Source organism: Pelodiscus sinensis, chromosome 2 (assembly GCF_049634645.1).
Source record: "Pelodiscus sinensis isolate JC-2024 chromosome 2, ASM4963464v1, whole genome shotgun sequence".
NCBI classification, from domain to species: domain Eukaryota; kingdom Metazoa; phylum Chordata; order Testudines; family Trionychidae; genus Pelodiscus; species Pelodiscus sinensis.
Window position 1 is genome coordinate 101530945 of NC_134712.1, and position 24134 is coordinate 101555078.

Sequence of the window (24134 nt, forward strand, 5' to 3'; positions counted from 1 at the left end):
AATTTTCTGTAACCACTCAGTTCCTTGCTCTTGCAACACTCACAAAATAATTTTTGAGGAAGCCATATCATAACTCATACGATCCTAGCCTATGGATGAAATTAGATATATGTATCTCTTTAAAAAACAGCCAATTCAAATCTGTAAAGTACTAGAAAAGGTAAACTAGAAGGAAAACTTCTGAAGGAAATATAAAGTAAATATATTTCATTTATCACCTCCACATACATTTCCTTAGCACCATATCTCATACATTTTATTTACAAGATATGTATCTCATATGGTTTCTGAATAATATATAACATGCATCGAGTGTAAATGATATGCAGAACCAGAGTACACAGGCGCCATTAGGCAGAAGAATGAAAAATATTAATTCACAGTTTCAGAAATGTTAAGGCCAGAAGAGATCATTAGAGCATCTAGCCTGACCATCTGGGTGACACAGACCACAGAATTTCACCCAAATATCCTACATTTGACTAAAGCCTCTCTTTCAGAAGCAGTGGTGCCTGCAGCCTTACACATACATCACTGTCAGTTGGGCTGCTGGAAGCTGGACCAGGCCCCATGGGAGGAACCCCTGGTGTAGGAGCCAGCTTCAAGGCAGCAATGCGGAGGAGCCACACTGGCTACCTCACTCTGACACAGGTTTGGCCCCACCATCTGTCATGATCACGGGGCTGAATCTGAGCAGCGTGGTAATCCCCGGGCACTATGTCACTCACTTAGCTCCCCCCGTCCTCCCAGACCGCTGTCATGCCAGACCCAGATGTGAGTTAACAGCGGGATGGCAAATGCTGTTCCTCTCTGCTGCTACTGCTGTGGGGCTAGCTATTGCACCCTACCTATGCCAACCTGCTTCCAGCAGCCCAAATCTCTTCTGCTCTGGATATAAGATACCCTCATCAAACAGCCTCAGTGTCTGCTACAAGGACAGGCAATGTGGTGAATGCCTGCATGGAGAGCCAGCAGGGAAACAGGTGGAAGACCGCCCTAGGAGGGGAGGGCTGACATCAGGGCAGGGGGGGTTCCACTAAGCATCCTACATGCAAGATTTTGGGGGGCATCCATATACAGAAGAGCAGTTAGTCTTGATTTAAAGATTTCATGGGCTAGACAATGTACCACATCTGTTGACAGAACATTTTCACCTACTGAGCAACAGAATTAGGCAGGTTTTCTAGCTGTGCCTATTTGCACGCAGAGCATGATCCAGCACTCCCCTCAGCTACTGACCAATTTCTGCGAGAAGATAGATTCATTATTATTTGTAGTTAGCATGCCCAGAGACCAGGAAAAAGGTTAACTTTCCCGTCACCCTTCTATGAAATCTTTGTAATGAGTAAAAAAAAAAATCTGCCATGATTCCTGTCTGTAAGACAGAGAAGAACAGAGTGGATAATTGCATTTTGACTTGCTGAGAGGAAAATGTGGCCTTGTGGGTTTTGACAATGGATTAAAAAAAAAAGGAAGCAATTTTTCACTAGCTGAGCTCTTCAAGGAAGAATAGCATCCCCTACCCACTAGCAGAGAAGAAGACCGCATCTCTGAAATAATTTTAAAAGTCCTCCTAAAGGATAATAGATTTGACTGTCATTGACTAGGCTATAGTGGATATTTTTATATACATATTTTAAAAGACTACTTCAATTATTGTAGTTTGACACAGTGATAACTGCCAGCAAGAGCAGTGGTCTGGATAACGTACGACTTAGTTTGCTGAGCAGAGCACTGCAGCTTGCATGGCTTATATGTACTGATAACAGAGCAGGAAGGAACCAGGAACTTCAGAAGACTTTGATCAGGGAGATGACTGACACAAAGAAGAAAATAAAATCAGTGTAGTTAATCCAGCGTCAGTACACAAGATTAAACATTCTTTACATAAAGTAGGTTGTCAGGAATTTGACTTGGTTTCTCTGATGTTATTCTGTCTGGCCACTCCAATAGGATTTCACATTCTGTATTTGCATCCCCAACATCATTTCAATTTTTGGATTTTCTCTGCCTGTCTATTGCCCCTAGCATGAGCACCATCAAGTCAGAATCCTCCCACCTGACAAAAATGAAGTCAGTGCAATGTGAGTTGATGCCAAATCACTGCAATGTACCATAGGTATTTTATATCATAGGGTAGGATTCCATGTTCTTAATTATGTCCTACATAGCAACATCTTTGCATCCCTGTGCCACAACATTTGCACTGAAGCATCTTGATGTTTTACTGAGAAATGACACTTCAAGGTCATCAAAAGTCTAATGCCACTCCCACTGAAGTCAATGGAAAGACATTGAATTCAGTGGGAATTGGATTGATCTTCTAGTCACATTGGCAAGCTACCATATGGCAAAGCAACATCATGATATGGAAAATAATGTGAATTTTATACAATTATGCTGCAAAGCTAACTTTCAGTGTATGAAGCGGATCCATAAAAATCAGACTGACCCAAGAATATCAGCATGGATAGCAACCCTTTCTGAATGTGATATTTCAAAGAATAGAGCCACATGACTACATTTTCCCCTCAAGTTCACCAGTTCAACCCCATGGATATTGCTTACTTGAATGTGTTTAACCAACAATAAAGTTTGACTAACTGTATTGATCAGTCACACTTGTCCAATTCAAGGAAATCTCTCTTTTCTATCACTGAAAGCTTTGTGAGTATTTTACTTTTCAGAAATGGTAACACCCATCTGTGCAAAGTTCAATGAAATATCACATTCCAATCACACATGTGCTTCAAAAGTTTGCGAGGTTTGTCAAACCACTTTGTTTCATCTCAGTATAAAAATAATCAGCACCACTTCTAAATTTGATTCTTCACTGGCTTTTTTATTTTATTTTTTTTACACGATTTCTTTTGCTTAACTGCTTAGATTTGACTTCACAGTAAAACAGAAAATTTGGTGCCCACAATTTCCATTGGTTTAGAAATACTGTAAAGACCCCAGCAATTATGGATAATTTTCCACTAAACATAAGGCTGAAAGAAAATTGAAGACAAACAACTAGATAAATTGTGCAATAAATACATATGTCTTAAATTGGTGAATGCTGATGTCCTGTTTTTTGTTAAATCGGTTACAGCAATATTGATGAGCAAAAATGCATGCACTCAATCACTGATTTGGCAAATGTAACAAAACACTTGCTAGCTGAGTGCTGCCCTCATCTGTGAATGTGAGTCTTCAAACCCTTTCCTGTGCTTTCTGGATATTCATTATTTTGGTACTACCTATAAAGCCTATTTTGTCTTGATGTTAAATATGCTGATTATAAAATGCAGCAGCACGGATATATATTTTGATAAGGCATACTTTGAAGATGGCATTAAGAAAAGAATTACTAACAGCAGCTGATGCCTCATGGAAATCTTTAAAGTCTATTCAGAAAAATTTCTGATTATACAACTGTATTATTATAACGTCAGTTTCCACATTCTGCTTTCCTTGTTCCTTTTTTAGCGAACACATTTGCATAAACCCAGGATCATTGTTTTCAAGAGCTCATCTGCTTCTGTTGCTTAGTTCCCACATGACGGCATGAGCCCATCACATTGGGTTACAATGGTATAAAGTTTATGGCTTTAGTTTTGGGCATAGACAGACAAAGCTGACAAATTCTTAAACACAGAGCCTGGTTCTCCTCCACCTTGTACCATGTATTGTCAGACTACCACTGCACAAAGTTGGTACTGTACAAGTTACAAGCTAGAAAAATCAGAATGGTATCTTTTTACACAGGTATAAAGGACAATGCAAGCTGCAGGGCAGCGGAGAATCCACTCCAACAGCGACAAAGGGTACTCAGTGGAAGCCGCAGCTGCTTGGCCCATTTGTCATTTTAAAATAACTGCCCACTTTTCAGATCTATGAAGTTACCTCCCTTCTTCCACTACAGACCTCCATTGTGTGAAATGCCTTAGCATGCATCTTTCTTTCTCTCTCTCATCAACTCTGACTTAATGAAAAATATGGCTTGATCGGGTTTCTGTCAGGGTTGTGAGATTAACTATCCCCCAGAACTGAGCTGTTGAAAAACACTCTGGTCAAATAATGTTTACTCTTTGAAATATCTGAAAACAGTTTTCTTCGTGTTCTCTTCCTGACTAGTGACGCAGGAGAGGTGAGGCAGTGCAGAATAGAAACAGAATGCTCCTGACCCTCAATTCAAATTTCAAATAGAAACCTGAGCCTCTCTCTAGGTTCTAAAAGTCCCTCTCTTTCCTTCCCTGACTCCCAGCAAATCTTCCACCTTTGCAAATAGTTATGTCAGGGTTCAGCAAACATAGCAACTTCTGCTGATGAGTCTACGCTCTTTAGATTTTACAAAGTTCCAAACTTTCCCGGGGCAGTGAATTCAGGAGAACTACTAACCTGGGAAGCCATCAAGCATACCACATATCAACAATAGGCTAGTTAAGAGAACAGAAAGACCTGAGCAATTTTAAACTTATTTTTGCTAAAGATGTGAAAAAATTAGGTGCTTAGTTAAAGCTAGTTGAACCATAAGCCCTTTGCATTTCACCCACCGTTAAGAAGGGAGGATTGCCTTATTAAGAGACAACAGGATGTCAGAAGACTTAGCTGTCCCTGACACCACCACAGGTTTCCCAAATGACTTTGGGAAAGGTATTTCAATTCTCCTGGCTTCAATTTTCTCATCTGAAAAATGTTAGTAAAATTTGCTTACTCAGCACATGGTACTAGAGGCTACATTCATTCGTGTTTACAAAGCACTTTGAGATTCTGGTGTGAAAGGTCACATAGATAGACAATACATTACAATTATGTTAACAGGAAACAGAGAGCCTCAACATACATACACCAAGATGGTATTCCATGTGGGGCTCATTGTAGCCTGGCAGACCTAATTGTTAGTTTAATAGCACCCCAGTCCTACAATGGTGCCAGCATACGAGAAACCCTATGCTAATGCAGAGTCCAAGGGTATGTCTATACTACCACCCTAGTTCAAACTAGGGTGGTTAATGTAGTCATTCGAAGTTGCAAATGAAGCCTCGGATTTAAATATCCCGGGCTTCATTTGCATCTTGCCAGGCACCACCATTTTTAAATCCCCATTAGTGCAGACTCCGTGCCCGCAGCTACACGCGGCACAGAGTAGGTAGTTCAAGTTAGGCTTTCTAATTCGAACTACCATTATTCCTCGTGGAACGAGGTGTACCGGTAGCTCGAATTAGAAAGCCTAATTTGAACTACCTACTCCGTGCCGCGTGTAGCCGCGGGCATGGAGTCCGCACTAACAGGGATTTAAAAATGGCAGCGCCCGGCAAGATGCAAATGAAGCCCGGGATATTTAATTCCGAGGCTTCATTTGCAACTTCGAATGACTACATTAACCATCCTAGTTCGAACTAGGGTGGTAGTGTAGACATACCCCAAGTGACACTTCCTGTTGTCAGTCCCAGCAATAAGCAAAGTTCGAAAGGGATGCCGGAAAGAATGAGACCACGACTTGGGGTTACAAAAGGGAAACTGATTTTTATTTTAGTGATGACTCTGACACCTAATGACTGAGAACTCAGTCACATACGCGGGCACCAGACAATTATCAGAATAAAAAATAAGCAATTTACCAGACAATATAAAACAATTCCCTGGGGCTTTTCTGAGTCACAGTAATTCTCAACAATTGCCCAGGGGTTGGGAACACTAGAATTGATTCATAAAGTTAACTATTTACACTATTTTATACAAGAGAACAGTCAAAAACCTTAACAACAACAATTTGTAAACTAACACAACGACTCTTTAACCCACTGTCACTTAACAGGCCACAAGGGTACTGAAATTAATCAGGATGGGGATAATGTCGGGGGAGGGGTATTATACTAGTTCTGGAGACAGCAGGAACACAAGTACCAGCCACATGCTCATAAACTGTCTCCACTCGGGTCGACCAACTCGGAATACGCTCAGTAAGACTCGAGAGCGTGGGATGCAAGGCGTCTGGGTGATCAGGCCAGGCGTTCACACGATGCGATTCCCCCATGAGAGAGGGGTTGCCTGCCTGTTTTATTGCCCAGTCACTTATCACCTCATTTGCTGATCTTTACCGCAGTGGGTGGAGTAAGCAGGTCTGACCGCTAGTCAGCCCATTGGCTGATCTTTACTGCAGTAGGTGGAGTGAGCAGGGAAAGATAATTATTCTATAGGCCCTTATATGGAAAGCGCTCCGCCTCACAGACAGAGCCCCCTATACCAGCCTTGGGGTGTAACAGGCTATGGCTCACCTGCGACGGGCAGCCATTTTTGTTGTTCTGTTTCAGACACCTGTCTTGCAGCAAACCACTTGGTTCCACCGTCAACCTCAGTGGAGTTGTATGGGCACAATGATCCACGCAAACAAAGCTCCTTGAGTCAGGGAGGCTTCAGTTACCGTTTCTAAAGCTGATCTAGATACGCTGCAGAACAGAGAGCATTGATCTTTCCTGGAGGAACTAAGAAACTCGTTTTAGATGTAACTCAATGAGAGAGAGAAACAAACTGTAGGGAAAGCAACAGAATGAGAAAAGAAAAGAGTAACAGCAAAAAGAGCACACAGTTACCTGCTAATGTTATTAGTAACATACCCTTGTTTTAGTAAGACTACTTTTTACTAATTTTGTTGTTCAATTTGCCAGCTTTTAGGTACAAATACAAATAAAGTGCAATCACATTATCACCAAAAAAGCCTTTCTTGTGCTAATGTACTATTTCCAATAGTATGAATGCATCCGTTGCTTATGCAGACTTTACTGCCTTGAAAGGCAGTCAAATTAGTCTTCTTTCAGTGCACAGATCAGGGGTGGGAAACCTCAGGTTCCTGGGCCAGGCCAGATGCATCCCCTGGCTTGCCTGGATCCAACCCCTGAGGCTCAGGGCTCCCCCACAGCATTGGGGAGCCCGTGCTGGCACTCCAGCGCTCCTGCCACTCCATCGCAGGGCTGAAGCACACAAAATCTATTAACCTGGGCCCCCCTACTACTAGTGTGCGAGGGGTATGAGAAGTGTCTTTCTTCTTCTCAGTCAGGGGCCAGGTCAATGAGGGTTTGTTTGTGGGCTTTTGGGGGCACTTCTCACTTGTGTGAGGCCCTTGACTGATTTTTCTGTGGGTTAGCGGCCCCTGACCCAAAAATACGTTTCCCACCCCGGCATAGATCCTCCGGGCTGAAACTTCAGATTTCAATTTCAAATAGTGACGACAGATCTTTAGTTTGGTGCAAAATGACACTATTGTACCAAGTTATAAGAGCTTTTAGGCCAGTGGTTTTCAAACTTTTTTCCATTTCTTGACCCCTAAAATTTCAAATGAAGGTTCAGGCCCCTTTGTAAATCTTAGGCATAGGGTCCACAGATTGAAATCCACTGTTCTACATAAAATCCGACTTTATATAAAGGAGTTGCACTGGTTGTAGAGAGGATGAGAAGTTCTGGACACATATCCTGTACAAAAACTGGGCAGTGAGGCATTAGTCCTCTTTGCAGCTTTTCTGAATTATGCAATTGACAAGTTTCCAAAGGGCAGCTACAGAACTTAGAAAAGTGCTCCATCTCCCAAGGCTTACTGCAAAGACAAAAGTCCTTAAGGAATACACATGCTAAGCCCTTTTTGCAAATTTTTGTACTTCTTAGTCATAGTGAAAGTGACCTACAGCTTATCCTGGACAGGTTCTCAGAGGCAACTAAACTGTTTGGACTCATCATCAGCCTAGAAAAAGTGAGAATATTCTTCCAAGCTGCCTCCATCAACCATTAGCATTGAGGCAATCACCACCATTTATGGTACAAAACTAAACGTCAATCAATCTGTCTCTCTCTATAGCTTGGTAGTAACATCTGCAGTGATGTTTTCCTGGATCAAGAATATACAGAAATGAAAGGAAAACCAGGCTTTCAGAGGACCTCACCGTAGACTATTGAACTAGCATGCCATTGAGCCACCAATAAAACTTACTGTATGCAATACAGCAATGATAACATCCCTTCTACAGGGGAGTGAAACACAGACAATTGACTCCAGATATATCAAAAATGCACTGCCTTTGTACTATTCAGAAGATCTGACAAAACAAAGGGTCAAACATTAACATGCCAGAAACAGCAAAACAACCAGAATCAAGATAATGATTATCAAAGCTCAGCTTATATGGACAGGTGAAGTTTAGGGCTGTCAATCATCGTGGACTCGTGCAACTAATTAAATGTATTTAAAAAATTAATTGTGATTAACCACAGTTTTAATGGCATTGTTAAAAATAGAATATTAATAGATATTAAATATTTTGTATGTTTTTCTGCATTTTAATGAGTGTCAACAGCATGGAAGCAAGTTCTTTGGAATGGCATCCAAAGCACAAAGGGGCATACCAATGTTTAGCTATAAAAGAGCCAAAAGAATGCCTGTTCTCACTTACAGGTGAGATTGTAAATAAGAAGCCGGTGGGATTATCTCCCGTAAATGTAAAGAAACTTGTTTTTCTTAGCGATAGGCTGAAGTAATAATAGGACTGAGTGGCCTTCCACTCAGAGCTCTGTATTGTAACTGAAATCAATATATTTGAATATGTAGACAACATACACAAATATTTAAATGGTATTTAATTAACAACAATGTGATTGTGATTAGTTTTTTAAAATCACTCAACAGCCCCAAGGAAGACAGAATTATGAAGAAGTCCTCTATTGTAAGCTGAAACTCAGAGCACAGGACAAATGGTCAATGGAAACAGTTCAAAGGCACTCCTGCAGCATAATGCTGATTAAAAACACAGTCAATGACAGACCTGAATGGAGAACTATTACCAATAAAGGTTGTAAACTTAGAGAAAGACACATGAAAAACTGAGAAAAAAAAGAGAGCCAAGTGTCATGCCAGGTATTCAGTGGGATCCTATACATTCCTGGGTGACCGCTAGTCATGAACTTGCTCTTTGCAAATTAGGTTATACAGTCACAAGAGAACACTCAATGGACAGCCATAGTACTCCTTTGCTCAGGAACAGTATGTGCATGCAACTAAAGCATGCTGCTCACTGTAGCTTTGTGGCTAGCTGGTGTGGAAAGTGGGAGAGATGCTGCCTTTATACTTGCTTGTAAAGGAAGGTGCCCTAAGTATCTTCTCTGCACACATTTACTAACCCTAGAGAGTGTGATCCTGCTTCACTAAAGTCAGTGGGAATTTCACCACCAGCTTCAGTTGAAGCAAGATGAAGCTCAGTGTTCCTAGTGCTAAGAACCCCAAAGGAGGAAAACATTTGAAAGGCAGACGCTCCCATGCAAGGACCAATATGAAATAATGCCTTCTTAGAGCTGATTTTAAAATTTGTAATGGATAATTTACATTTACAAATAAAAACATAAAATTAGATAATCCACCAACAGATTAGAATTTTTTGAATGAAAAATTATTCACAAATTTCTTCTGAAAATGGATTGCAGACTATAATTTTGAACAGTTACACTTCACAACTTCCACTATTTCCTCTTAGTTACATAAGCCAGCCATTCAAAGAACAGAAACAATACCCTATGATCCATGTAAGGCCAGTTTTGGATGTGACCAACATCTGGTGACTTTTGAATTGTATGGTTGATTGTAATAGCCACAATTTGCACTGTGGTGGTGAGTTACACAGACATGTGGTAGTATTTCTCTTCCCTGATTGGCTGATGTATGTAACAAACCAAAACAATGTGAATGGCAAATTTTACTAATAAACATAAATATTGGATTGTAGAGGCTCAAGCATTCAAATGTTCATTGAAGACAAACATGAAAGGATTAACTGCCCCAGATTCAAAATTCACTCATGACTGACTGTTTTCAAAAAACCCTTTCCCCAGTCACTCAGCAGTCTTGATGGTCACTAAAAACCCACACAAGTTCTCAAAGCACAAGCACATCAACATATTATATTGTGTGTGATAAAAGAAAGCACAGGAGCTCATTCATAAATAATTTTCTTTATCTTCATTTCAATGGAAAGACATCAACTATCTTTACTCAGGCCCTAAATGGTTACAGTGCTGATCAGAACTGGTACTTAATTATCATATTCCTTCCTTGACCTATTGTACACATCTGCTTGTCTTTCTTTTACAACTTCATTCTCTCTGTTCTTTTCATTGCGAACTATAAGCTGCTGCCAGTACTCTTAGCTTCTTCAATTGACAGCAAAATTATGAGGTGCTCAACATACAATGACAGTTCTCTTCCTCCCATGCTAGTTAATTTGCATCACCGTCAAGGCATCAGCACCATATTTTCAATGTTAGTAGTTCTTTATTGATAGGAAACATTAACTCCACATTTGTCAGCAGGAGGTCAAAATGATTTTTTTTGACAGTGTACTAAATTCTATATTCTGGAAAATTATGCTGGTTTCCAATATCAGATATCTGGGTTGCTGGCTCAATTAACACACTAAAAGGCTATGTCTAGACTCCAGGCTTCTTTCAGAAGAAGCTTTTCTGGAAGAGATCTTCCGAAAAAACTTCTTCCAAAAGAGAGTGTCCACACTGTGAAAGCGCATCGAAAAAGCAATCTGCTTTTTCGACAGATGGGCTACGTCTACACTGGCCCCTTTTTCCGGAAATGCTTAAAACGGAATACTATTCCGTTTTCAGTTTTTCCGGAAAAGGAGCGTCTACATTGGCCCCGGAGTTATCGTCATAACGAAGCGCTTTTCCGGAAAAGCGCGTCGACATTGGCGGCGCGCTTTTCCGGAAAAGCAGAAGCCGGGAGCCATTTTGAAGAGGGCAAAGGCCACCAGACCTTTCCGGGGGCGGGGCCAGAGCGCCGTTCAGACACGCAGTTAAAGGGGTCTCGCCGGGCAGCCGTTGGTCTCCTGCTCCCGTGCCTTGGGGCCTCTGCCAGGGACTGACACCCTTCGCAGGGTCTGTGGTTGCCCTGTGACTTTTGGGGACACCACCCTTTGGCCCCCAACAGCTTTTCCCTGCGGTTTTTTTTTCTGCCCTGCTCTGTCTACTATGGAGCCACGGGTGGCCATGTGCCTGGTCGGGCCCCTCTTGGGGCTGTTCAGGTGGCTGCAGCTCGTGCTGCAGGCCGGTGCCATGCTGTTCATGGACCAGGAGGCAGAGATCGCCTTGGACGCCCTCACCAGGGGGGCCCTGGCAACCCTGTCTCATCAGCACCCCACCGTATACCGGCCACTCTGGAGTTTGGACATCAGCACCGACTGGTGGGACCGTGTGGTCCTCGGACTATGGGACGACCACCAGTGGATCCGGAATTTTCGGATGAGGAAGCAGACCTTCTTGACCCTGTGCACCTGGCTCACCCCCGCGCTGCAGAGAACCGCCACCCGGCTGCGGGCACCCATCCCCGTCAACAAGAGGGTTGCCATCGTGCTGTGGAAGCTGGCCACACCGGACAGCTACCGCTCGGTGGCACACCAGTTCGGGGTGGGAAGATCCACAGTTGGAGTGATCGTCATCCAGGTAAGTCCCAGGGGGAGTGGGATGGGGGGAGGGTGCTCCACTCCAGGCCCAGGGACACCCAAGACTCCAGGCTGGGTCGCCCAGGGGTTTCGGCCATCCCTCCCTTGCACAGGCCCGCTGGTGGGGGTGGGGTGGGGCAAGGGGGGCCCTGGGGTGTGTGTGTGTATGTGTGTGTGAGGACAGAGGGAATCAAGGGGGGGGGACCCAAGGGAGCGCACACTCACCCCTGGCTGTATGTAATGTGTTCCCTTGTGTTTCTCTGCACCCTTCTGCAGGTTGTCCACGCCATCAATGACGTCCTGCTGCCGAGAATCATCCGCCTGCGCGACGTCGAGGAGACCATGGCCGGCTTCGCTGCCCTCGGGTTCCCCAACTGCGGGGGAGTCCTGGACGCCACCCACATCGCCATCCGGCCCCCGGAGCATCGAGCAGCCTACTTTATGAACAGAAAGGGGTACTGCTCCATCGTCCTGCAGGCCCTCGTGGATCACCGGGGCCGCTTCCTGGACATCGATGGTGGCTGGTCCGGCCGGGCACACGACGCCCGCATCCTCCGGAACTCAGGACTGTTTCAGAAGTTGGAGGCGGGCACCTACTTCCCCCGGCGGGACTTGACTGTCGGGGATGTGCCGATGCCCATCTGCATCGTCGGGGACGCGGCCTACCCCCTGATGCCCTGGCTCATGCGGCCCTACACAGGGCAGCCGGACCAGAACCGGGCCCGGTTCAACAACCGCCTCAACCGGGCCCGAAACCCAGTGGAGCTGGCATTTGGACGCTTAAAATGCCGCTTCCGTTGTTTGCTCACCCGTCTCGACATGGGTGAGCAGAATGCAACGGAGGTGCTGGCTGCGTGCTGCATGCTCCACAATATTGTGGAGCGCAGTGGGGAGGCCTTCCTCCCTGCATCGGTGGCAGCTGAGGCACAGACCTTGGACCAGCCCGCCACAGCTGCCATCCGCCAGGCGCGCCAGGAGGCGGTGCGCATTAGAGAGGCCCTGGTGGACATGTTTGCCCAAGCCCCCTAGCAGGGTCGCTTGGGTCACCCAGGAGTACTCCGTCCCAGCTCCTACCCTTCCCCACCTCCTCCCCTTACCTCCCCCCCCAATAGTATAGTAAAGCGTCGGGTCACAGCACATCGCGGCCGTCATCGAGTCTGTTCGTCGGGTGCGTCGGGCGTAGTTAGGGGTTTTATTTTAAGTTAGGCTAGAGTTTAGGCCACCATCGCCGTCCTGAAGAACAGCCAACAGGATTTGGGACTTGTGCAGAAGGCTCACATCAGTGACATCTTCGATGGATCTCCTGGCTGTTCCTCTCCTGAGGCCCGGAAGGACCAAAGGATCGAGGTGGCCAGCAACACCACAATTGTCCTCCCTGCGCCTAAGACTATGTTTAATTATCTGATGTGTACATCTTGTAACCGTTCTTGCTAGTTTGTTATCTTATGTAAATATAGTTTGTGGTTTACATGTTACTGAAAAGTGTCAGCATTTATTTCTGCGCCACAAACTACTGACCACTTATGAAGGGCCCCCACAGTGATACAGTACAGATTTCGTTCTCCACAGTTTGCCACCATGTTACATTTAAGTGGCTACTTGGCATCTCACATAATTTCGTACACTACCTAGAGTTACACAATACCCAACACAGGAATGAACAGCAAAATAGAGAACTGTTTATTTACAGGGGGGGGGGAGACCTTCAACTGGGACAGGAGGGGGGGGAGAGACCTTCAACTGGGACAGGAGGGGGGGGAGAGACCTTCAACTGGGACAGGAGGGGGGGCAGTTACTGGGACGGGTGGCCCCTGCGAGCGCTCCTCCGGGGGCCAGCCTGCCCACGCTGGGCAGACCACATCGGGGCAGGCTGCACACGGAGGTGGCCAGGAGCAGGGGCAGAGGCAGAGGCAGGAACAGGGTCAGGAGCAGGAACAGGGTCAGGAGCAGGAACAGGGTCAGGAGCTGGGATAGGAGGAGGGGCAGGAACAGGGCCAGGAGCTGGGATGGGAGGGGGCATGACCTGTGCTACGGGAGGGATGGCGGGGGCCTGGGCTCCGCCCATGCCATAATGAATAGCATGCACAATATGTGCCGTCAGCGTGTCCATGGTGGTGCGCATCCCTCTGCATTCGTCCAGGAAGGCAGCCCAGGCATCCTGCCGCCACTGCAGGTCCCCCTGCACCCGCTCCTCGATGGAGGCCTGGATTGCCTCCACAGCGTTGACGTGGCGCCGAAGCAGCTGGTCCCTCTGCCGGAGCCTGTGCCTCCGGGGTTGGCCTGCTGGGGGTGCCGCTGCTGCTGCAGTAGAGGGTCTGGTGCTGGGTCCCGCTGCAAGGAAGAGAAGAAAGGATGGGTCAGTCAGGCAGGCCGTCCACTGTCCCCACACCGCATGCCCTCCACCCCTGAGCCCAGGTGACCCCACAGTTGTGTGGCTTGGGCCCACTCGGTTCCCCTCCTGCCTGCCCCTGGAGTAGGGTCCTCCCTCCAGGGTATTGTAAGCACCGGTCTGTATCCTGGCCCCGTGCAGGGCGGGAGGGTGCTTGTGCCGCGTTCACCTGTGGAACTCCCTGCCGGTGGAGACTGTGAAAAGCTTTGGATTAATCACTGGTGTTTGACAGGGAGTGAGATGCATCCCCACGCAGTGCCTGGGAGCACATCTGGCAGAGGCGGTCTGGCCTCTCAGATCCCCTCGCGTGGGATATCTCCTGGACGGAACCAGAAAGAGTGACTGGGTGGGGGGATGTCCCATCCTTGCAGCACAACTCAGGGGCCCTTCTCCCTCCCACGATCCCTCCCGCAAGCCCGGTAGCCCAGGAACATGTGTGACCCCAGTGGGGACTTCCCTTGGGGAACCAGCCAAGGCACCGGGAGCAGGCGAGGAGCTCGGTGGGGGCCACGTTCACAGGACCGTGATGCTGCGGTCTACCCAATAGAAGCTAGCTGTGCCTCACAGCCAGGCATGGGACAGTGTGCCGTTCTCTGTGCTGCACCCTTGGCGGAGCTGCGGGCTCTGGGCTGAGTCCCTGGGGCCCTGGACGGTTCCAGCCGGCATCCACCCTTCCCCCTGGTCCCGCCGAATGTGTGTGAGCAGCAGGGCCCTAGGCGTGCCCTGCAGCTGCATGTGGTTGCACCTGCTGCTTGCTGCCTCATGCTACGCAGCGTGCAGCTCACGTGGCCTGAGTGACATGCTCTCCCCCTCCCCCCTCCGGGCACTTTGAAGTAGGAATAAGATCCTCCGGAAAAGGGCGCTTTTTCCGGAGGATCGGGGCCAGTGTAGACGCTCTTTTCCGGCTTTTCTAAAAGCCGGAAAAAAGCGGCGGACATTTTTATTTAAATGCCGCGGGGGATATTTAAATCCCCCGCGCATTTCCCTACTACGATGGCTGAAATTAACATGCCCCTTCCGGAAAAGGGGCCAATGTAGACGAGCCCATAGTGTCCACACTGAATGGACACTATCTTGCATGTAAGATGTGATTAGTATGGGTGGAATGGCCACCAGCACACCTGTGCTTTTTCCTCTTTCCTCTTCTTGCAAAAGAACTTCCTCTTCCCCGTCCACACACGCCTTTTACCAAAAGAGCTCTTTTGGAAAAAGGCTTCTTCCTTGTAGAAAGAGGTTAACCAATGTCGGGAAAAAATCCTTAGTTCTTTCGATTTTTTTTTCAAAACAATGTGTTTGCAGTGTGGACGTAATTGAAGTTTTTTCGGAAAAACCGCCATTTTTCAGAAAAAACTCTGTAGTGTACACATACCCAAAAAGAGAAGAGTTGCTGTTAGCAAGGTGTGAAATGCAAATTGAAGCAAACAGATATGCTTTTTGCCTTTATAGAAAGGCCATTGCTAGCTTGATTTTGCTTTTGCTCTGTGCTTTTACCAGAACAATTGTGCCACAGAGACTTCAGACCTCACTTTTCTATGGTAAGAAGTTCATGTATCCAAGAAAGAACACAAAATACTCACCAAGATGGGCTGGTTTTTGCTTCAGGCTTCCGTCTCCACTTAAAAACCCCCACAAAGGTGTGTTTTTACATTGTGTTGCCTCAGGCAATATTTACCTTAAATAGCTAATCAAGATCAAACCCATGGGTGGCAAGTAGCATAGGCAGAGCAAGGCTGTGCATCCCCAAACAGCCTGGTGTGGTCCCACCCAAACTCTGCACCCAGTCCTCCCCCTGTCTGCTTGCAGTTCTCTTCCGGCTCTTCTGTGGGGGAGACTGCGGAAAGCAGGCTAGGGCCAGTGCTGGGTGTGCTAGAATAGGGGCCAGGCTGCACGGCCCCTCCAGCTGCCTAGAAATGGCGGCGCTGGGAACATGTCATCCACTTGGTGCTGGGGCTGAAGTAGCTCCCATTGCACTACCTGCCCATGTCTCCAGGGCTGGGTGCTTATCATGGTGGGAGCCAGCAGCCATGGTGGGTGGGTGTGCATGCTCTGGGCTATAGTGGGAAAGAGGGGCTGAAGGGGAAGGGTGAGACCTCAGGCAGAGGTGGAGTTGCCAAGGGAAGGCCTCCCCTAATGGCACATTCACCCACTACTCATGATCAACCCTGACTAGTTTAATCAAGCTGAAAACTACTGGGCCTTGTCACCGCTAGGATTTGATACTGAAAGAGTGCAGATTTACTGTAAAAATACACCCCTTTTGCAATAAAGACAAAGCCTTATTCTCTTATCCATATCGGGGTGGGCAATGATTTTTAATGGGGGGGGCACTCCAAGAATTTGGACAGTGGTCAAGGGCCGCACTTTTTTTATGATATTAAAGGAGGAGGTGCAGTGTCTAGGATGGAAGGAAGCTTGGGGATAAGGGACTGGGGTGCAGGAAGGGCTGCGGGATCTAAGAGGAAGTTTTGGGGAAGGAGTTGTGACCTGGGGCGGGGGACTGGGGTGCAGGAGGGGATGTAGGGGTTTGGGCTATGACCTAGATTAGGAGGGGGTTGTGATCTGGGACAAGGGATTGCCATGCAGAGTCTGGGAGTGGCTATGGTGCAGGAGGGGGACAGAGGGTTTGGTTTATGTGGAGTAGGAAAGGAAGGAGGATGGAAATGAGGATGGAAATGACCGAAAGGCCTCTCAGAAGCCCCGTATTAAGTGATCTGGGGAAAAGGGGGGGTGGTTCATCTGTATTTCTAGTAGGCATCTGTCTACATTACAAGCTGGTACTTTTGGTAGTAGTCTCAGTAGACAGGCCAAGAACAAAATGGAGACTGAGCTACTTTCGTCAGACTTATAGATGGTCCCTGCACAACAGAGTTGAGTCATGTTGATCCAATACTATGGGGGATTGCTGTTCTTGCACTGTGGAGAAACAGAGGGCCCTTTCTCTTCACTTCAGTACACCTGGTATAATTCACCAATAATAAATTTAAATAAAACCCCAAAGCTTGCAACAATCAAAGGCAGGATAATGAGAATTAAAGCTGGAAATGTCCAGATATCTCCAAACAGTAGGTATATTGTACAATATAAGTTATAATGCTCAGGTTTAAAGGTTTAGACTAAAAATGGAAGTTCAGGAGCTAACTCTGAATCCATGTCACCATGGAACTACCACAACCTCCCTAAAATAATCTTGTGACACCCCTGAAACTCTCTTTTGGATCAGGACCCCCAACTTGAGAAATGCTGGTTCCCCTCCCCCTCTGAAATCTGTATAATAGGGCAAAAGCACACAAAGGACCAGATTTCACAAGGGGGATTTCACAGTCCATGACACATTTTTCATGGCCGTGAATTTGGTAGGGGCCTACCCATGGGTTGGGGTACCTCTCTGAAGCAATACATATGGAAACTGCTCTGCCCCTCAGGTGACTGGCAGGAGGCACTAGTGCTGAAAATGCACAGGGTTGCTAGGCTACAGAATTGTTTGAGATTGTTTCAGTAAAGTCTTTTATTTACTTATAACCATTATAAATCTATGCAAGAAAAACTACCCTTAATAGGCAACCTCTTGGCTTAACAGACTTAACACCAAAAATTATCTCCAGACCCACTGAGTCACAAAACTGCTCCATCAACAGAAGACCACCTCTAAGCAACCTGTATCTGCCAATTTTCTTTAATAGTTATTTAAATTATAGTTCTACTCTAATAAAGAGCCTGTACATAGTAAGGCAGGGTTCTGCGTTTATTGTCTCACAAGGATTTCCACATTAAATTAATTCCATTTATGAGGAAATGGTGTTTTCCTCCAACTGCCAACCTGCTAAAGCAGCCTGAGCCCTGACAGTCATGCTGGAGTCTTTCCATCTCATGCATCAGCATCAGTAATAAAGATTCTGCAGGCAAAACTAAGACCTTTGATTACATCCACACCAATTTCAGATTATGCCCCCAGTGACATACTTACTCCACTATTTTCAGCAGGATTATACAGGTTTAACTGACTGGAATTTAGTAAAAATCCTATTGACAAAGCACTACATGGAATACAATCCACACTCACTCTTAGCTATTCTGCTCCTGGAGGCTAAGAGTGAAAAGCTATTTTTATCACCAGCAGATAAGAGTCTGCATAAATTCTGTGTACAAAGATGCCATTTTTACAGTCAAATTTCAGGGAAATGCAATCTGAGAACAGTTTCCCTGTGAACTGGATATAAAAGAACAAATCTTTCCTTCTTTCTTTCCAAACCAAGATAGCACTCTGATCAGAGACAAGAGATTCCCCCCAAATAAGAGTGATTTGATAGTCTGCGTGTAACACTCGCTTCATACTAACCTTGCTTGCCACTTAGAAAGCACAGCTCAATTGAAAGAGCTTAACAAAAGTTAGAGGGGTTTTTGAGTTTTCCTACTCTGCCCAATTCTGTAACATGCATAGTGAGTAAGGCGTTCACTCACCCAAGTAATCCCATTGTAGTCCGTGTGAATAAGTGCTATCCAGAGTGATTAAGGTTTATAGCATATGACCCTTTATTAACCATGGCAAATGGGGAAAAATATCTGATATGTTTCAGTTGGACTGGGTAAACTATTAAGAGTTTCTGAAACCTACAACAAGAAATAAACATGTTGTTTATATAGGGTGAGTTGGCAGGAATATATTTATTCCTGAAAACATTTCAGAATATGTGGCCACCTCATGTAAGTGCCTAAAGTGAGATTTATTGGGCACTGAACTCTTTTGAAAGTCTGACAATGTTTTTTTCTGGATAAGATCAATATCTTTTGGATAATGGGCTACAGTAAAAGGTACCAATATTTTGGACTTTATCTCTTAGCTGCTTTTAAGGATTGCTTTTTAATCTCTTTGTTAAATGGAAGAATATGCCCTAGAGTAGGACAGGTCAGGATTTTTTCAATAAAACTTATTTTAAAAAACTGAATATATCGGAACCAAAACTGTTCACAGGAAAAGCTTGGTTGCATGGATTGGTCATAGAAAGTTTCAAAATTATCAAAACATCTCTTTAAAACATTGTCGAAATAAAAAAAAAATCAGAAATTTGGGTACCAAATGATTTTTTTAAACTTTAGATATAGTAAAATTAAATTAAAGCAAAAAAGGTCCAAATCAAATGAAACCTTTTCAAATTATCTAAAATCAAATTTTGATTAACTCAAGCTTTTGGGTTTTTTTGGAGAATCAGTGTGAGAATAACTTCAAGATTTTGACTTTTTGTTCTGTTCTTGGAAATACAAAAATTTTCCGGGGACAGGAAAACTGTCTTCCACTCTGTATTCTAGAGCAGTGGTTCTCAAACTTTTTGGCCTGCGGTTAAATGTCAACGTAGACATTTCCATTGACCACTAGCCAACTACTCATGATGACAAAATGGGTGCAGGAGGAGGTGCAGCGTCTGGGAGGGAGGAAGAGTAGGTGCAGGCGTAAAGTGGGGATGGAGCATCTGCGAGGGCAGAGTGGGGGGTGCAAGGTCTGCGTGAGGGGAATGGGCGGGGCTCGACAAATCATGTAATCTACTCTCCCGTGGCGAGTAGATTACAAGCTGGCACAGCCGGTGCCGCGCGATCTGCGCATGCGCAGCTCGCAGAACTGCATGGCTGGCGAGTGGGGCTCACCGTGGTTGGCAATCCCTGGGAATGGGGCAGGGCTATTATCCCATTGGTCATGATTCCAGGCAATGGGAGCAGTGGGGAATGCCTCCAGACAAGCAATTTTCTGCGCTGCTGTTCTACCAGATAAGGGGAGGGGAAGTGGCAGCACATGGATCTGCTTCCTTCCACACAAACCAGATCTTGCCCATCAGGCTCCCCACCCCCCCACAGTGGGAAGCTGTCACTGGTGATACATTCTCATTAGGGAGTTCCCTGCAGGGCTGGAGCACCAATGCAGGATCCCCACTATGGGAGTCCCAAGCCCGTGGCCCACCTGCAAGACAATTGCAGACCACTTGTGGTCCATGGGCCACACTTTGAGAACCACTGTTCTGGAGTCTTATAAACTGTTTAGGTCATGTGCTGTCTTTTACTATGTATTTGTATGGTCCCAGACTTGATGGGGAGTTCTGAAAATCAATGTATTATAAGCAACACTAATAATAAAATGAAGGGTTGTTTAAATTAATTGATTAAAGATACCCCCAACTTGCAAAGTCTGGAGCTGAACTCCCCAAAAATTGAAGGGGAGGCTCCTCCAATTCAAAGTGTTAGTTTGTACCCATATCTAACCACTATTGGGTCTTCATTCTTAATTGCATATTTCTTAATTGATATGATCCCTGGAAGCTCCTAAGCCTGTACGTACTACATTAGTATACATTAAACTATTTTTCCTGTGGGTAAGGAATGCCACCTAGTGGACAGTTTTACTCAAAGGGAAAAAACCTCTGTTTTGGACTCTGGTTGTAGCCCGAACTTTTTTTATGTGACAAATTCCTCTGTAACCACCTTCATTAGCTTCTTTAAATAAGGCTATTTTTCCTACTGCTCCCCCATCCATTCTTGTCTAGAATGATTAATTCAGTAAGGAAGAAAACTATTTGCTTTCAAGACATATTTTTTAAAATCAGCCACAGCTTCTGGATAAGTTTGTATTCTCTCTTCTCCGTGATAATTGCCAAGGGCATTCCTTGCCCCCGGGGAAACGTTTTGTTTGACTAACCTCTGTTTTGGGTCTGTCAGCTGTGACTGATGGATGCAGGCTATTTAGTGCTGTATCTCAGTCTCTCTCTCTCTCTCAGCAGAGGAAGCACCCATTCCCATTCCTCTTCAGGAATCTTGAACAAGGCGTTGTTTTCTTCATTATTACTCCCCAGGGCCTGGACTGACACCCATGGCACCAACCTTGCACGGAGATCCATAGTGGTGGATCTGTGTTCCAACCAACACAAATCTCACTGCTGAGCCTAAATCAGTGGAGAAGAACAGTGACCACCTGGATTCTGGGACTGGACTGGGGATTGGAGCCTGTGGGTGGGGAAAAGACAGGGCTTTGAGCAGAAACAGCCTGGCTGGAGCTGCCTCCCCCCAAGTAAAACATTCACTCACTCTCCATGATGCTGAGACTTTTAATGCAAGTCAGGTGTGGTTTATGCCCGTGTTTTACAAGATAGTGGCAACCAATGTTGAACACCTTACTGCTGAGTATATGGCATTCTGTATGGAAGAAATAATGACAGAAATAGGCACTGAAAAAATTGGTGCCATTGTCACTGATAATGCTGCAGCAATGGTGAAATCCTTATCAATGCTTAATGAAAAATACCATCACGTTGTTATGTACACTTCTGCTGCTCATACACTAAATTTGTTAATTGGTGACATCAGTAACTTAAAATCTGTTCAAGAAACTGAAGCTACCTGTAAAACTATTGTGAAGGAAATTAACAAATCACATGTTTTATGAGCTCATTTTACTGCATTTCAAAGAGAAAAATCAAACTTGTGCACTTAAATTGCCAGTTAAAACTAGGTGGGTTTCTATTTTATATTGTTTGAAAAGCTTATTGAAATAAAAAAATGTCTTTACATGCCTTGCTATCCATGAAGATTTACAGACTAAACTGAGCAAATGTACCGGGAATTCAACCCTGGATGAAAATGTATTTTGGGTATGGGTCCAAAAACTGCATGCACTAATAAGTCCTGTTGTTAAATGGAGTACTCTGCTTGAATCTGACCAGCCAAAAATGAGCAAAGTTCCTAAATGTTTGAGGGAATTAAGCAATCATTTTGATAGGCTACTTCCTGAAAGTCCACTTACCAAACACGAAAAACAGGAAGTGATGAAAAGTTTTGAAAAAATAAAATATATGGCTCTAAAAGACATTCACTATGCTGCAAATATTCTAGATCCAAAATTCAGTGGGGAGTGCCTTACTAGAAATGAATAAATACAAGGAACTGAATTCATCAATAAATTAGTCACAAGAATGTATGGCACTGATCACTTGGCAAATGTCATTGCAGAGTTTGCAGAGTATCGTGCTAAAGAAGGTTTTGGAAAATCATATGTAACAGAATCAGCTGGCTCAGTAGCTGCAGTAACATGGTGGAAAGGTACTTGCTATGGATCAAAACTAGGGAAAGCAGCAATCAACATATTGAATATGCCACCACCAACGGCAGCAACTGAAAGAAGTTTCAGTACTTACAGTATCATTCATAATGCAAAAAGAAACAAGTTAACACAAGAAAGGTCAGGCAAGCTGACATTCATAGCCCATAATATAAAGCTTCTTAAACACCCAAATGATGCTCCATTGAAATCCAAAAGAGAAAAAAGGAAACAACCAGAGAAACGAGGAAGAAGAAATTGATGATTCTGAAGAGAAAGAAGAAGAAGATGAAGAGGATATGTATGAGGAAGAAGAAGAGAAATATATGGGTCAGATTCAGAAAGTGCAGATTCTGATTAGACTTGTATTCAATCCAGAAAGATACAAATATTTGTATCCTGCAACAGAAGATTTGTAATAAAAGTTCTAGTAATTTAAACCTCTGTCTTTTTTTTTTTTACTTTCCCAAATTTTCATTTTAACAAACGGAAACTTTCATGATTCTTGAAGTTTTATTAAAGAAAGACATTATCATAAATAGTAAAATTATTTAAAAACTATTTAACAAGTATTTAAGAGAAAATTCTCAAAAATTCTCATATTGGAGAATATTCTCTGAAAGTTTTTTCCCAAGAATTTAACATCACTACTCAGGTTAAGCTGCCAGAGCTGATGAGGCAGCTCATGTTTTCCCTGAGACATTGGCTGAAATCATTGAAGAGGGTGGGTATTGTGCTCAACAAATTTTTAATGTTGATCAAACTGGGCTCTTTTGGACAAAATGCTATTGAGAACCTATATTGCCAAAAAGGAGCAATCCATACCTGGGTTCAAAGTTGCTAAAAATAGGAACCTAAATAGGATCTCTTTTGCTTGGCGCAAATGCTGCAGGTGACTTAAACTTAAATCTTTGCTTGTGCACCACTGAGAAAACCTAGGGCTTTCGTGGGATATTCCAAGGCATTTTTCCAAGTGATATAGAAAATCATTCTTAAGGCATGGGTCAACAGGAATATTTTTGAGGATTAGTTTAATCATTTTGTGCCAAGAGTCAAGGATTCTTGCAGCAAAAGCAGTCTTGCATTGAAAGCATTGTTATTCTTTGACAGTGCTTCGGGTCATCCAACCATCCTTGACTCCATGCTTCCTGACATCAAAGGGGTATTTTTACACCCCAAGATCACATCATTGTTGCAACCCATGGACCAATGGGTAAATTGCATTCTTCAGTACCTGTTACCTTAGGAGCACATTTGCCAAAGCCATCAGGGCAACTGAGAAGAATGGTGGACCAACTCTGAAGGAATTCTGGAAGGGCTTCAACATTTATGATGCAGTTAAGAACTTTAGTGAGGCATGGAACAAAGTAAAACAATCACATTTGAACGGTGTCCTTAAATAGTGTATTGTGCCTTGCTTCAGGAACCAATCAGTTATAATTTGGTTCTTATGGGAAAATTGGTTCTAAGTTCTGATATTTTGACTTAACAGTGTTTTTCAGGAGCCAATTTTGTCATAAGTCTGAGGATTGCCTGTATCTACTGATTGGTGCTCAGCATATTGTGGTATAGGTGTGACACACTGTACCTCAAAAACAATACCTGACCCTCCATATTTACTGCTGTTATATAGGTTTTGTAGAAAATATGCCTTGTGATGCATCATTTGAAAACTCATAGCCTGTTGAACATTATCCTACTAATGTGTGCATTGCCATTGTATATGAAGGTATGAGATTTTTCTAAGCGCTTGTTACTGCCAAATATTGTAATTCTGGGGAATGCCCACAATATAGTTCTTCAGAGATGAAGGGGTGGCAAACACACAAACAGGAGCTAAGAGACCACTGACTTTAACTGGCCATTCAACGGGGTTTGTTGCAAGGGAAGGTACCAGGGTTGGTATTAGTGTGGTATGTGTGGTATTAGTGTGGTACCAACAACCACAGGACATACCACACTAATACCAACCCTGGTACCTTCCCTTGCAACAAACCCGTTGCCAGCTTTGTCCACATATTCATTCTGTCGATACCATTATTGGACCTAACCAAGTGAGTTATAAGATCAAGAACACATATTCCCGCGCATCCAGAAATATAATCTATGCTATCATGTGCCGAAAGTGTCCGTCTGCTATGTACATTGGACAAACATCTCAGACACTTCGCCAAAGGATTAATGCCCACAAAACAGA